Source organism: Lotus japonicus, chromosome 2, assembly GCF_012489685.1.
Source record: "Lotus japonicus ecotype B-129 chromosome 2, LjGifu_v1.2".
NCBI classification, from domain to species: Eukaryota; Viridiplantae; Streptophyta; class Magnoliopsida; order Fabales; family Fabaceae; genus Lotus; species Lotus japonicus.
The window spans coordinates 27,258,641-27,274,712 of NC_080042.1; the positions used below are offsets into that span (position 1 = coordinate 27,258,641).

The 16,072-nt window shown below is 40.5% G+C and overlaps 1 long non-coding RNA gene across 1 annotated transcript; it reads right to left on the reverse strand.

The window, feature by feature from the left end:
* Positions 1-9,167: 9,167 nt before the first annotated feature.
* On the reverse strand, positions 9,168-11,618 carry LOC130735323 (uncharacterized). The gene is made up of 2 exons (XR_009018393.1): positions 10,942-11,618; positions 9,168-9,415 (listed from the first exon to the last, which is right to left on the reverse strand). It is a non-coding gene; the product is annotated as an uncharacterized LOC130735323 (long non-coding RNA).
* Between the last annotated feature and the right edge of the window lie 4,454 nt (positions 11,619-16,072).

The following is a 16,072-nucleotide window of genomic DNA, read 5'->3' on the forward strand; positions in this document are numbered from 1 at the left end:
CATAAACAACGTTTGAGGATCATATTCATGACTTTTCAAGAGAAAAATTCCAGCAAGCAGCATGTACAGGAAATCATGCAAAAACGGTCCAAAACTCAAGTTGTTTCTCATGGCAATTCATGGCATATTCCCTAAAGAACCTACCCATTCCTAGAACCAGCCCTTACCTCGGGTTTTGAATGAATTTAGATGAAAAGAAGAAGCTTTGGTGATGAAAACAAAGTCCAGAACGCTGCTGTCCTCGTTCCTCTCTCTTCCTTCTTCCTCGCGAAACTCTCCCCCTTGTCGTTCTCCTCTCGCGCGCGCTACACGGCGGTGGTGGTGGCTTGGGCGGCGGCTCCCCTTGCTCTCTCTCTCTCTAGAGTTCTCTCTTTTCTCTCTTCTGTATTTTCCCTTTCTGTTCTTACGTGAAACTTGTGCAGGTTCTGTTCTGAATGAGGGAAAGAAAATAGGGTTTTCCCCTTAATCCCATGCAAACCACAAGTGGGTTAGGGTTTGGTTTTCCCTTTTCAAGCCCAAATCTCATCACCTTTGACCCAATTAATTAAAAACCATAACCAGGTCTTATTTAATTAAAAACCTACTCTTTTTAATTAAATAACCAAACCAAATTCGGAATTAAAATAAAAATGCACAAATTAATTCGCTGGCACTTTACTGCCAGAACCACACTCGGTAAAATTCGAATTTCTCGAGCTACAAGGGTCGGAATGACCTGATTCCACTTCGAGAATTTTCTAGACTTAAAGGGCTACAACGCTCATGAAGAAAGTTTTCCCAAATGAAGTCGTTAAGACCCTCTAAAAATTTACACAAGTTGACAGTTCTAATCTGCCAGTTATCAAACATTAGCTAAAACCTCAATTTTATTCAAACTTCCATAAAATTGTTCCAAATTGGACTTAGGGCCTTACACATAACATATTTATGATGAGGAATAGACAAATTGGAAAAAGACATATAGGTAGAGATAAGATATATACTACCTGAAGATGTTGGCCCAACTTCACAAGAGGAGAAGTGACAAATATAATTTCTGAGATGTGATGGTTGATGCTTAGCTCTTGTCGATCTCCTTATATGATCAGAATAATCAGATGCAGGGTGAACAATTACAGAAGGTGTCTTCTATGATGGAGGAATCTCTGTTGGAGTGGTGAATGCATTTGAAGGTACCTTCTCTGATGTAGGAATTTCTGCTGAAGAAGAGAATGCCTCTAAGGAATCAGATGAAATCTCAACACTAGCACTCTCTGTGTCATAACAGTCCAGGACAATGCTTCTGATTGCTGATAAGGAAGGATATGATAATAGAACACCACATTTCTGGAGACACTCATAACCCTTAGTGCCTGATCTATAACCCTTTGTGCCTGATCTATAACCCATCCATGAAAACACATTTTCGAGCTCTTGGATCCAGTTTCTGCCTAGCATTGTGCAATGTTGACACATAACACAAAGAGCCAAAAACTTTTAGATCTGCTAAATCTGGTGGTTTGTGGTACAAAAGTTCATAAGGAGACTTATTTTGTAGAACCACAGTTGGCACCCTATTGATAAGGAAAACTACATGTTGAACTGCAATGCCCTTCCTACATTTAAAATGTCCTAGTGTTTTCTCTCAACTCTCCCCTTTTGTTGGGGACACTCAACACATGAAGTTTCATGAATGATACCACTAGAATCATAAAAACTCTAGAGAGTAAACTCAGGACCATTATCTGTCCTAATAGTTTTCACCATAGCACCAAATTGAGTCTTGGCATAAGCTACAAAATCCTGAACTTTGGAAGGCCCTTCTGATTTTTGTTTTAGCATAATAATCCACAAAATTCTGGTGTGATCATCTACAACAGTTAAAAAATATTTATGGCCATGAACTGTTGTTGTTGAAAAAGGACCCCAAATATCAAAATGAAGCAGGTCAAAAGGTTTCACAGCTTTATTCAAACTTACAGAATATGAAACTTCTTTTGTCTTGCCATATGGCATACATCACATACTAAATGCTTGGCTAATGCCTTAATTACATGGATATAAGGATGTGTTGTTGTCATATCTAGCAATCTATCCTTAGACAAGTGCCCTAATCTAAAATGCCAAATGACTGAACTAGGTGATGACCCGGGTTTATATGATGTTTTTAGGGTTTTTCTTTGTTAGTTTTGAGTCTTTTTCTTATGTCTCATGAAGTGTTTCATGCATTCTCATGCATTTTAACTTTTATTTGTGCATTTGCATTAGTTTAGTAATTTTGTAGTTTTATAAGGGCTTTAGTTGCATTTTAGTATAATTTGAGTCTTTTGTTAATTGTCATTAGTTTTGAGTCCCTTGTGCAATTAAATGGTTGGTATTCTTGATATTTTTCCTTGAGCTTTGATGAGAGTAATCAGGTCTAAAATTGAAGAAGAAGGAAGGTCAAGAAGCTTGGTGAATTGAAGGGAGGCTTAAAGAGGCATAAAGAGGAGTTAAAATGAAGATCAAGGGACTTTCCAGCGAGTCTAAGCGCCTAGGCATGCTCCATTGGCGCCTAGGCGCAAATTGCCCTGTTCCAGAAATTGGTATTGGCACCTAGGCGCTTTGAATTGGCGCCTAGGCGCCAATTACCTTCCAGAGGCACTTTTTCAGCATGGAATTGGCGCTCAGGCGCTCTGTATTGGCGCCTGAGCGCCCGGAACAGCCCAAACTCGTGATTTTTGCCTATAAACAGGATTTTAGTCATTTTCGTTTGCAATCTTTGATATCAATTCCATTTCTACATAAGTTTAGAGGTAGAGGATCATCTAGGAGAGTGAGAGAAGGCTTCCAAGCTTGTGTTCAGGGTTCTTAGCCAAGCATGCTTGGCTAATCTCTCTTCTTTACTTTGATTATCTTGTAAGACTTTTCCTTTTAAGTTATAATCTTAAGTTCTTTCCCACATGTTCTTCTTCTTTCCTTGAATCCCATATCCATGCTTTATGTTCCAAGTTAGAACATGTGCTAGCTTTATACTTTTCTATAATTAGAACGGAAGTTTGTTATAGATTAGGGACTTGTTATGGGATTACCTCTTCTATACTTGCTACTAGGAATAGAGGAAGGGTTGGGGTTTGTTCGCCTGAACTTTATAATCTTTATGCTTCAAACAAATGTTTATGTACACAAGGAATTGGGCTTATCTTTTGGTTTCAAAGAATTATCTATGCGAGGCATCGATAGGTAGTTGCTTAGGCTATTACATCAAGGAGAGATTCATGAGAACATGTGCTTAGAATGATGTGCTTGAATTGATTAGTTGAGCAAGAACCCAAAGTAAATCACTCTTTCTTTTCATTCTCTGTTTCATTTCTCAATGTTTATTTTCTTTTTCCTTATTACTTCTTCGTCATATGTTTGCCTCAACAAAACAAACCTTCAAACTCAAAGCTTGAACCGAATCTATTCACTCACAACCCCTGTGGTTCGATATTTAAAACCGGGTGGATTCCGTACACTTGCGGATTTACCAACAAGTTTTTGGCGCCGTTGCCGGGGATTGTTTGTGATTTTTGGTTTATGTTACGAGGTTGAAGTATAGTCTACCTAAGACTCTAACTTAGGGCTGAATGGGAGACAACCCATGTTCTTTTTCTGTTTTGTTCCTATGTATCAATTTAACTGATTCGTTCTTGTTCCTAGTGCTTGTTGTGACCTGATCAATTATAACATGATTTGAGGTTTGGAATTCCATGAACCTGACCTAGAGTGAATCAGCTAGTGAATTTAATTTTAATTAGATTCATTGGTCATGAGTTGATAAGTTGATACTTAGGATCTTCTTTTGCTGTTTTACGTTTTATGTTTAGTGTTTCAGGAAATAAAAAGGATACACACTTGGAGGCACTCAATCACTTTGAAGGAGTTCTTCTCTGACCCTGAGTTTTAGTCCATGCATTTTTGCATATTTTTCTATTGTAGATTTTGTTTATCCAATTTTATCATGCATTGTTATATAGAGTCTTTTATACCTTGGTCTTTATTACTTATACTCAAATGGCATGTTCCCAAGTCTTGCTCACTCACATGATGCTGGTTTTGAAAATGTTTTTAAGTGGATACTTTGTGCTTTCTTTTGGGGAGTGATTGTATGTTTGTGAAAGAGAGGGAGAGACTTCAGTCTTCTAAGTGTTGTCTTGAGGATAGAGTTGATGTGAGTCCACAAGGGTCCATATTTGACCCTTCACTATATAATTTCCCTGGAGGATCCTGACTCACTTGCACTTCTTGGTTCTGGGTTTCATTTCATGCGTCCTTGAGTGTAGCTTTAGGAGACTTGCATTCTTGAGACTGGTAGGTTTTCTTGTACTTCAGAAATTGTTTTATAACATCTTTGTCCCTAGTTGACCCTTTTGAGCCTTATGCAGATTTCCTTGGTATCTATGTTTAATGGGCTGGTTGTTTGGAGGATTTAATGGGGAGTTGTGGTTCTTAACTTTTGATGGAGCTAGTTTATAAAAAGTGCAATTGTCTCTTGCCCCAAAGAAAAAAAATTGAAAAATGTCAAAAGAGAAAATGAACTCCATGGTGTGGTGGAGTTCCAAAAAAAAAATAAAAAATATGAAACAAAAAGTGGTTAAGAGACTTGAGTGCTAAGTATCAATAGCTTGAAAGCTCCGGAATTCCAAATTGGACCACACTCAAATTTTGTGCAGCCTTAGTCTTCCTTAGGGACCACCTACCTTGTGTTTTACCTAGCCAACGTTACAACGCTTTTGAAGTCTCATTGAATAATGCATTGTCAACTTTAGTTGCTCTTGAGTGAATGATTCTCAGAACCTATAAACTTGCTTTTGTGCTCAGTGCACTAAACAATTGGCTCATGCTAGGATGTTAGCTCTAAATGCTTCTCATAGTGGACTCTAATTCTTCTTTGTCTAAGAGTTGCATGAAGTTGATTGTTGAATCTTTATCTTGGAACTAACTACATTTACTTCATCCCCCGGTTTTCTGATAATGTGTCCCTCTTTTGGCATGTGTGTTGGGAGTAATTCTTTGTGCTCGAGGGCAAGCTAATCTTAGTGACGCTCGAGGGCGAGCTGTCGTTGAGTAAAGTGGTGTGATGACCCGGGTTTATATGATGTTTTTAGGGTTTTTCTTTGTTAGTTTTGAGTCTTTTTCTTATGTCTCATGTAGTGTTTCATGGATTCTCATGCATTTTAACTTTTATTTGTGCATTTGCATTAGTTTAGTAATTTTGTAGTTTTATAAGGGCTTTAGTTGCATTTTAGTATAGTTTGAGTCTTTTGTTAATTGTCATTAGTTTTGAGTCCCTCGTGCAATTAAATGGTTGGTATTCTTGATATTTTTCCTTGAGCTTTGATGAGAGTAATCAGGTCTGAAACTGAAGAAGAAGGAAGGTCAAGAAGCTTGGTGAATTGAAGGGAGGCTTAAAGAGACATAAAGAGGAGTTAAAATGAAGATCAAGGGACTTTCCAGCGAGTCTGAGCGCCTAGGCATGCTCCATTGGCGCCTAGGCGCCAATTGCCCTGTTCCAGAAATTGGAATTGGCGCCTAAGCGCTCTGAATTGGCGCTCAAGCGCTCTAAATTTGCGCCTAGGCGCCAATTACCTTCCAGATGCACTTTTTCAGCATGGAATTGGCGGTCAGGCGCTCTGAATTGGCGCCTGAGCGCCCGGTACAGCCCAAACTCGTGATTTTTGCCTATAAATAGGATTTTAGTCATTTTCTTTTGCAATCTTTGATATCAATTTCATTTCTACATAAGTTTAGAGGTAGAGGATCATCTAGGAGAGTGAGAGAAGGCTTCCAAGCTTGTGTTCAAGGTTCTTAGCCAAGCATGGCTCTTGCCATGCTTGGCTAATCTCTCTTCTTTACTTTGGTTATCTTGTAAGACTTTTCCTTTTAAGTTATAATCTTAAGTTCTTTCCCACATGTTCTTCTTCTTTCCTTGAATCCCATATCCATGCTTTATGTTCCAAGTTAGAACATGTGCTAGCTTTATACTTTTCTATAATTAGAACGGAAGTTTGTTATAGATTAGGGACTTGTTATGGGATTACCTCTTCTATACTTGCTACTAGGAATAGAGGAAGGGTTGGGGTTTGTTCGCCTGAACTTTATAATCTTTATGCTTCAAACAAATGTTTATGTACACAAGGAATTGGGCTTATCTTTTGGTTTCAAAGAATTATCTATGCGAGGCATCGATAGGTAGTTGCTTAGGCTATTACATCAAGGAGAGATTCATGAGAACATGTGCTTAGAATGATGTGCTTGAATTGATTAGTTGAGCAAGAACCCAAAGTAAATCACTCTTTCTTTTCATTCTCTGTTTCATTTCTCAATGTTTATTTTCTTTTTCCTTATTACTTCTTCGTCATATGTTTGCCTCAACAAAACAAACCTTCAAACTCAAAGCTTGAACCGAATCTATTCACTCACAACCCCTGTGGTTCGATATTTAAAACCGGGTGGATTCCGTACACTTGCGGATTTACCAACAAGTTTTTGGCGCCGTTGCCGGGGATTGTTTGTGATTTTTGGTTTATGTTACGAGGTTGAAGTATAGTCTACCTAAGACTCTAACTTAGGGCTGAATGGGAGACAACCCATGTTCTTTTTCTGTTTTGTTCCTATGTATCAATTTAACTGATTCGTTCTTGTTCCTAGTGCTTGTTGTGACCTGATCAATTATAACATGATTTGAGGTTTGGAATTCCATGAACCTGACCTAGAGTGAATCAGCTAGTGAATTTAATTTTAATTAGATTCATTAGTCATGAGTTGATAAGTTGATACTTAGGATCTTCTTTTGTTGTTTTACGTTTTATGTTTAGTGTTTCAGGAAATAAAAAGGATACACACTTGGAGGCACTCAATCACTTTGAAGGAGTTCTTCTCTGACCCTGAGTTTTAGTCCATGCATTTTTGCATATTTTTCTATTGTAGATTTTGTTTATCCAATTTTATCATGCATTGTTATATAGAGTCTTTTATACCTTGGTCTTTATTACTTATACTCAAATGGCATGTTCCCAAGTCTTGCTCACTCACATGATGCTGGTTTTGAAAATGTTTTTAAGTGGATACTTTGTGCTTTCTTTTGGGGAGTGATTGTATGTTTGTGAAAGAGAGGGAGAGACTTCAGTCTTCTAAGTGTTGTCTTGAGGATAGAGTTGATGTGAGTCCACAAGGGTCCATATTTGACCCTTCACTATATAATTTCCCTGGAGGATCCTGACTCACTTGCACTTCTTGGTTCTGGGTTTCATTTCATGCGTCCTTGAGTGTAGCTTTAGGAGACTTGCATTCTTGAGACTGGTAGGTTTTCTTGTACTTCAGAAATTGTTTTATAACATCTTTGTCCCTAGTTGACCCTTTTGAGCCTTATGGAGATTTCCTTGGTATCTATGTTTAATGGGCTGGTTGTTTGGAGGATTCAATGGGGAGTTGTGGTTCTTAACTTTTGATGGAGCTAGTTTATAAAAAGTGCAATTGTCTCTTGCCCCAAAGAAAAAAAATTGAAAAATGTCAAAAGAGAAAATGAACTCCATGGTGTGGTGGAGTTCCAAAAAAAAAAAAAAAAAATATGAAACAAAAAGTAGTTAAGAAACTTGAGTGCTAAGTATCAATAGCTTGAAAGCTCCGGAATTCCAAATTGGACCACACTCAAATTTTGTGCAGCCTTAGTCTTCCTTAGGGACCACCTACCTTGTGTTTTACCTAGCCAACGTTACAACCCTTTTGAAGTCTCATTGAATAATGCATTGCCATCTTTAGTTGCTCTTGAGTGAATGATTCTCAGAACCTATGAACTTGCTTTTGTGCTCAGTACACTAAACAATTGGCTCATGCTAGGATGTTAGCTCTAAATGCTTCTCATAGTGGACTCTAATTCTTATTTTTCTAAGAGTTGCATGAAGTTGATTGTTGAATCTTTATCTTGGAACTAACTACATTTACTTGATCCCCCGGTTTTCTGAAAATGTGTCCCTCTTTTGGCATGTGTGTTGGGAGTAATTCTTTGTGCTCGAGGGCAAGCTAATCTTAGTGACGCTCGAGGGCGAGCTGTCGTTGAGTATAGTGGTGTGATGACCCGGGTTTATATGATGTTTTTAGGGTTTTTCTTTGTTAGTTTTGAGTCTTTTTCTTATGTCTCATGTAGTGTTTCATGCATTCTCATGCATTTTAACTTTTATTTGTGCATTTGCATTAGTTTAGTAATTTTGTAGTTTTATAAGGGCTTTAGTTGCATTTTAGTATAGTTTGAGTCTTTTGTTAATTGTCATTAGTTTTGAGTCCCTTGTGCAATTAAATGGTTGGTATTCTTGATATTTTTCCTTGAGCTTTGATGAGAGTAATCAGGTCTGAAACTGAAGAAGAAGGAAGGTCAAGAAGCTTGGTGAATTGAAGGGAGGCTTAAAGAGACATAAAGAGGAGTTAAAATGAAGATCAAGGGACTTTCCAGCGAGTCTGAGCGCCTAGGCATGCTCCATTGGCGCCTAGGCGCCAATTGCCCTGTTCCAGAAATTGGAATTGGCGCCTAGGCGCTCTGAATTGGTGCTCAAGCGCTCTAAATTGGCGCCTAGGCGCCAATTACCTTCCAGATGCACTTTTTCAGCATGGAATTGGCGGTCAGGCGCTCTGAATTGGCGCCTGAGCGCCCGGTACAGCCCAAACTCGTGATTTTTGCCTATAAATAGGATTTTAGTCATTTTCTTTTGCAATCTTTGATATCAATTTCATTTCTACATAAGTTTAGAGGTAGAGGATCATCTAGGAGAGTGAGAGAAGGCTTCCAAGCTTGTGTTCAAGGTTCTTAGCCAAGCATGGCTCTTGCCATGCTTGGCTAATCTCTCTTCTTTACTTTGGTGATCTTGTAAGACTTTTCCTTTTAAGTTATAATCTTAAGTTCTTTCCCACATGTTCTTCTTCTTTCCTTGAATCCCATATCCATGCTTTATGTTCCAAGTTAGAACATGTGCTAGCTTTGTAACGCCCCGATTTCTCGAGTGTTACACAGTAACTAATTAACCAATTTTCGTAAAGAATTTTCGTCGATTCACTTATTAATCTTCAATTAATGACAAACCTTTCATTTTACGAAAACTCTTGAAACATAACCTTTCCAAAAACACGCGGAAGTAACCAACATCGTAAAACTTTTTAAATAACCAACTGTAAAGAGTACGAATCAAAGGCCTGAATGAAAATAAAGATTACATCAAAACTTGTTCATTCGAATTTAAGCAATAAAATTGTTCGATACCAACACTTCGGACTCTCAACCCTAACAGAAAACAAAAGACTCTCAACCCAAACCCTATTCCTTAGCCTCTTCCTCTTCCTCTGAAGTGTAGTCGTCCTCCGGTATTGGCACGTCACGTAGCATCAACTCCCAAGAATGTGTCATCGCCATTATCTTCACGACCATCTACCCCCCCCAAATAAACACATAGCAAACAAGCAGGGTCAGGTCCAACAAAAGAATGATAATGACAAAATCAACAACAACATATATAATATAAGTACATTATATGTCTTTTATGGGAAAGAGTCAGTTACTAACGGAATCTCACTTCACACAACCCACCAAAACTTCCATGGCCATCTTCGTGCTTCCGCAGAGGCACGGTTATCACGGTGACCGCAGTCAACCAAATCACGTGGAGCCGCAATGATCCACAAAAGTTCACGGTGACCGCAGTCAACCAAATCACGTGAAGCCACACCGGCCCACAAGGTTCACGGGAGACCGCAGTCAACCCAAATAACTCCCTCGCGTGCAAGGTACCATCGTTCTCATGGTCCATAGTCTCACTAGACCTATGACCGTTTTATCACATTTACTTGCAAGCGAGTTATAAATTCATTCTCTTGGTGTTTAAGGCTCTAATGTCAATCCTAGAGTCTTATGAGTTAATATCGTATCAGATTACAACGTCAAGAAATAACAGTCACACTAGGAGGAATTACAGCTGGGTGAGCGACCTCCTAAACAAGTCACAACTAAACTTCATGCAAAGCATAGAAATAATCAGGGCCTCCCAAATTCACAAATTATTTACAAATTCCAGAGGCTCAGTTTACAGATATCATCATATAAAAATCTCACAAAGGTCCCTAATCACATGTTACTAACATTTCCAACAATTTCTCAAATTTAGTGTTTTTGGACAACAGGTGCAGCGTGTACTAAAACTGGTCTACAGACCGCAATACTTAGCCACAAAATTCCCATGATACATGACTGGAAAGATAATTCGAAACTCTACACTTTTATAGTTTATCACTTTTCCATTTGAGATCCAGAATTAGGTGATATTAGGCCTTAAAGCTTGCTGTCCGGTACAGGAAGAACAGCAGGTGCAACAGTCACTAAGATCGACCTCCAGACCTCATTACTAGACCAAAAATTATGTTCTTTATATGCATAGAAAGCCAATTCGAAAATCTACAATTTTCCAGTTTATCCCTTTTTCATTTGAGACCCCGAATTAGGTGTAATTAAGCTCCAAAACTCGCTGTCCAGTACAGGAAACTGGCAGAGATACTTTTGCCTTCAAATTAATTTTTCAACCATTCAAGTCCCAGAGTTTTAAACCATATTCCAGCAGCAAGAACCACATATCATATCTCATATATCATGCTTAAATTTCCAGAACCAAGATAACCATCAATTCTAGCACAAAAGGCAGATCTAAGCATATAAATCTTCAATCATTTTAATCAAGCAAAGTCATAGAAGAAACGGTAGTTGTAGTGATGATTAATGGAGAATCATGGCATCAACATTTCATCTCAAATCAGAAGCAAAACATCAAGATCTCAAGGCAAAAAAAAACAGCAAGCATCATGAACACAAAACTCTTGCAAAAGCAATCATGTTCATGGCTTTTCTCATAGTAAAACATGGCAAATACCCTAGGCAATCTACCCAATCCTAGGACCAGCCCTTACCTTGGGTTAATGGCCTGAAAAGAAAGAAAAGATGAAGATTCAAGATCAAAAAGCTTGCTGTCCACGTCCTTCTTCTCCCCCTCTTCGCGGTTCCCTTTCCTCTCGCAGCTCCTCCTTCACGCGCAAGGTGTTATGGGTGGTGATGGTGGCCGGCGGTGGCTTGGATGGTGGTGGTTCTTGGAGCAAGATGAAGGAGATGGGGGTGTGTTTACGTGATTAGCTTCTGTTTTTCTGAAGTGTGAAAGGAAGAAAGAAAATTTGGTTTTTCTCTCCCTTTTACTCACAAAACTGGCGGTCAAGGGGAAAATAGTGGGCTAGGGTTGTGGTTTTGGGTTTAATGCTGTTTTAAGACAGAGGGGACAGGGCTTAATTGGTACTAATCACTCTTTACTGCAGAAGAAAATCAAAATCTCCCTCCCTTTTCTCCTTGCAAGGCTGCGGCATCACCACTAATGGGCTAGGATTTTCATAACCCTAGCTCCTTCCTTCTCATCCAAGTCACTTGGCCCACTTAGCCTCTTCTTAATCTCCTGATCATGACCTCATAAGTTCACTAACCGACCCAAATAACGCATTAACCAAGGCTTAAGCCCAAAGTTTTAAGTTAGAGCTCGTAAGGTCTGGGCAGCTGGACCTTTGCTCACTAAAACGGGGATATCTGAAGCTACAGATATCGGATTGACTCGAAACCACTTGGAGAATTTTCTAGACTTGAAGGGCTACAACGCTCGTGAAGGAAGTTTTCCCAAATGAAGTCGTTAAGACCCTCTAAAACTTCACACAAGTTGACAGTTCTAATCTGCCAGTTATCAAACATTAGCTAAAACTTCAATTTTATTTGAACTTCCATGAAATTGTTCCAATTTGAACTTAGGGCCTTACAATACCACCCCCCTTAAAATAGTTTCGCCCTCGAAACTTAAGGGTTTACAAATAAATCGGGGTGTGACTCCCGCATCTTATCCTCTAACTCCCAGGTCGCGTCACCGGTCTCTTGGTTCCACACGATCTTCACTAAAGGTACCTCCTTGTTTCTTAAGCGCTTTACACTTCGATCGACGATCTTGATGGGTGGCACCTCCATTGTCAGATCATCTCTCAGCTGTATATCGTCTGGCGTAATCACATGCGAATCATCTGCCATGTACTTTCGCAACTGCGACACATGAAGAACGTCATGGATGTTGGATAGAGACGGTGGTAGGGCGATCCTGTACGCCACCGGTCCAACTCGCTCCGTGATCTGGTACGGCCCAATAAACTTCGGAGTAAGCTTCTTGGACTTGATTGCCCTTCCGACACCTGTCATCGGGGTAACCCGCAAGAAGACATGGTCCCCGGCCTGAAATTCCAACTCCTTTCGTCGGTTGTCGGCGTAACTCTTTTGGCGACTCTGCGCGGTTCTCATCTTTTCCTGAATTCTCCTGACTTCCTCGGTGGTCTGTTGCACCAATTCCGGGCCAATCACCAAATTTTCCCCATCTTGATGCCAGCATAAGGGCGTACGACACCTCCGACCGTACAAAGCTTCGTAAGGTGCCATGCCGATGCTCGCATGGAAACTATTGTTGTAAGTGAATTCGATCAATGGCAGCATCTCATCCCAACTGCCCTTGTGATCCAACACACAGGCCCGTAGCAAATCTTCCAGCGACTGGATTGTCCTCTCTGTCTGCCCATCGGTTTGGGGATGATAGGCAGAGCTCAACCTCAACTTAGTTCCGAGGGCCTGCTGTAAGGCTCCCCAAAAGTGAGAGGTAAACCTCGGATCTCTGTCTGACACGATGCTGGTCGGTACACCATGTAGACGCACAACCTCAGCCACATAAATCTCCGCCAATTTCTCCACCTTGTACTTCAGATTGATCGGGATAAAATGAGCGGTCTTTGTCAAACGATCAACAACAACCCAAATTGCATCGAACTTCCTCCGAGTTAAAGGTAAAGCCGTCACGAAGTCCATAGAAATACTGTCCCACTTCCACTCTGGGACATCTAGTGGTTGCAGCTTCCTTGCGGGCTTCTGATGCTCTACCTTCGCTTTCTGACATGTCAAGCAAGTAGAAACATACTCAGCAACCTGCTTCTTCATCCCAGGCCACCAGAAGTGAAGTTTCAAGTCCTGATACATCTTGTTCATTCCGGGATGGATGCTCAGTCTACTCTTGTGTCCCTCATCCAGGATCAATCTTCTCATCTCTGCATCGTCAGGCACACATATCCGTCCCTTGCATCGCAGAATATTGTCATTCCCAATAGAAAACTCTGGTGCCTTTCCCTGAGTCCCACGGTTTCGCCACTCAGCTATCCCTTCATCAGTCTCTTGTCTAGACTTGATCTCTTCCAAAAGTCCACTTGACACCGTCACCATTCCGAAACTCAGTCTTCCTGGTGCGAGCTTAACCTCCAAGCTCAGATCTCGGAAAGCCTCCAACAGTTCTAACTCCTTGACCATCATTGAGGACACATGTATAGCCTTCCGGCTGAGAGCGTCGGCTACGACATTGCTTTTCCCCGGATGGTACTGTAGAGTGAACTCATAGTCCTGAAGAAATTCCATCCACCTTCGCTGCCTCATGTTCAGATCCTTCTGATCAAATAAGTACTTGAAACTCTTATGATCACTGTAGATCGTGAACGTACTGCCATAGAGATAGTGTCTCCAAATCTTGAGAGCATAAACTATGGCAGCCAACTCCAAGTCATGTGTGGGGTAGTTCTTCTCATGAGTCTTCAACTGCCTTGAAGCATAGGCAATTGCTTTCTTATCTTACATCATTACACAACCCAAACCATTGTGTGACGCATCACAGTACACGTCATAAGGTTCTCCTTCCTTAGGTAAAGCTAGTATGGGTGCGGTGGTCAGCCGCTTCTTCAACTCCTGGAAACTAGCCTCACACTTCTCCGTCCACGCAAACGGTTGATTCTTCTTCGTCAACTGGGTTAACGGCGAAGTCAACTTTGCATAATCTTTGACGAATCGTCTATAGTAGCCAGCAAGCCCAACAAAGCTTCTGATGTCGCTTGCTGTCTTTGGTTGCTCCCATGACAGAATCGTCTCGATCTTGCTAGGGTCAACGGCCACACCCTGACTTGATATGACATGACCTAGGAACTTCACCTCTGCCATCCAGAATTCACACTTTGAGCCGTTAGCATATAGTTGTTTCTCTCGCAACACGCCCAACACCTGGCGTAGATTCTCCTCATGTTCCTCTCTACTCTTCGAGTAGATTAGGATGTCATCGATGAATACCACCACGAACTTGTCCAGGAATGGTCTGAACACTCTGTTCATGTAGTCCATAAACACTGCGGGTGCATTAGTAACCCCAAACGGCATCACAAGATATTCATAATGCCCGTATCGAGTCCTGAATGCGGTCTTCTGGATGTTAGATTCCTTGACTCGGATCTGATGGTATCCTGACTTAAGATCTATCTTCGAGAAGATCACCGCTCCTCTAAGTTGATCCATTAAGTCGTCTATCCGAGGCATCGGATAACGATTCTTCACGATCACTTTGTTGAGTTGTCGGTAGTCCACACATAGTCTGGACCTTCCATCCTTCTGCTTCACCAATAGCACTGGTGCACACAAACGCACACAGGCGTACACCTTGGAGCGCAAAAGGGATTCCAAAGCCCACTCTTCCTTCGATTGACATTCCATCAATCGATCACAGAGTTCAAACATCTTAATATAATCAAACACTTAGTCTCAAGTATCACGGCAATGATACTAACTACAGACAATCTCACAGCCAAGCAAACATCTTAGCAAACAAGTCTACCCAAATCTCACCGCGAAGCTTCGAAAACGTCTTTATCAAAACACAAAAACACAACGAGTTCAGAAACTCGTAAGCCCAAAACCCTTAGTGCTCTGGTTTCTCAACCGGAACTCTGATACCACAATGTAACGCCCCGATTTCTCGAGTGTTACACAGTAACTAATTAACCAATTTTCGTAAAGAATTTTCGTCGATTCACTTATTAATCTTCAATTAATGACAAACCTTTCATTTTACGAAAACTCTTGAAACATAACCTTTCCAAAAACACGCGGAAGTAACCAACATCGTAAAACTTTTTAAATAACCAACTGTAAAGAGTACGAATCAAAGGCCTGAATGAAAATAAAGATTACATCAAAACTTGTTCATTCGAATTTAAGCAATAAAATTGTTCGATACCAACACTTCGGAAACTCTCAACCCCAACAGAAAACAAAAGACTCTCAACCCAAACCCTATTCCTTAGCCTCTTCCTCTTCCTCTGAAGTGTAGTCGTCCTCCGGTATTGGCACGTCACGTAGCATCAACTCCCAAGAATGTGTCATCGCCATTATCTTCACGACCATCTACCCCCCCCAAATAAACACATAGCAAACAAGCAGGGTCAGGTCCAACAAAAGAATGATAATGACAAAATCAACAACAACATATATAATATAAGTACATTATATGTCTTTTATGGGAAAGAGTCAGTTACTAACGGAATCTCACTTCACACAACCCACCAAAACTTCCATGGCCATCTTCGTGCTTCCGCAGAGGCACGGTTATCACGGTGACCGCAGTCAACCAAATCACGTGGAGCCGCAATGATCCACAAAAGTTCACGGTGACCGCAGTCAACCAAATCACGTGAAGCCACACCGGCCCACAAGGTTCACGGGAGACCGCAGTCAACCCAAATAACTCCCTCGCGTGCAAGGTACCATCGTTCTCATGGTCCATAGTCTCACTAGACCTATGACCGTTTTATCACATTTACTTGCAAGCGAGTTATAAATTCATTCTCTTGGTGTTTAAGGCTCTAATGTCAATCCTAGAGTCTTATGAGTTAATATCGTATCAGATTACAACGTCAAGAAATAACAGTCACACTAGGAGGAATTACAGCTGGGTGAGCGACCTCCTAAACAAGTCACAACTAAACTTCATGCAAAGCATAGAAATAATCAGGGCCTCCCAAATTCACAAATTATTTACAAATTCCAGAGGCTCAGTTTACAGATATCATCATATAAAAATCTCACAAAGGTCCCTAATCACATGTTACTAACATTTCCAACAATTTCTCAAATTTAGTGTTTTTGGACAACAGGTGCAGCGTGTACTAA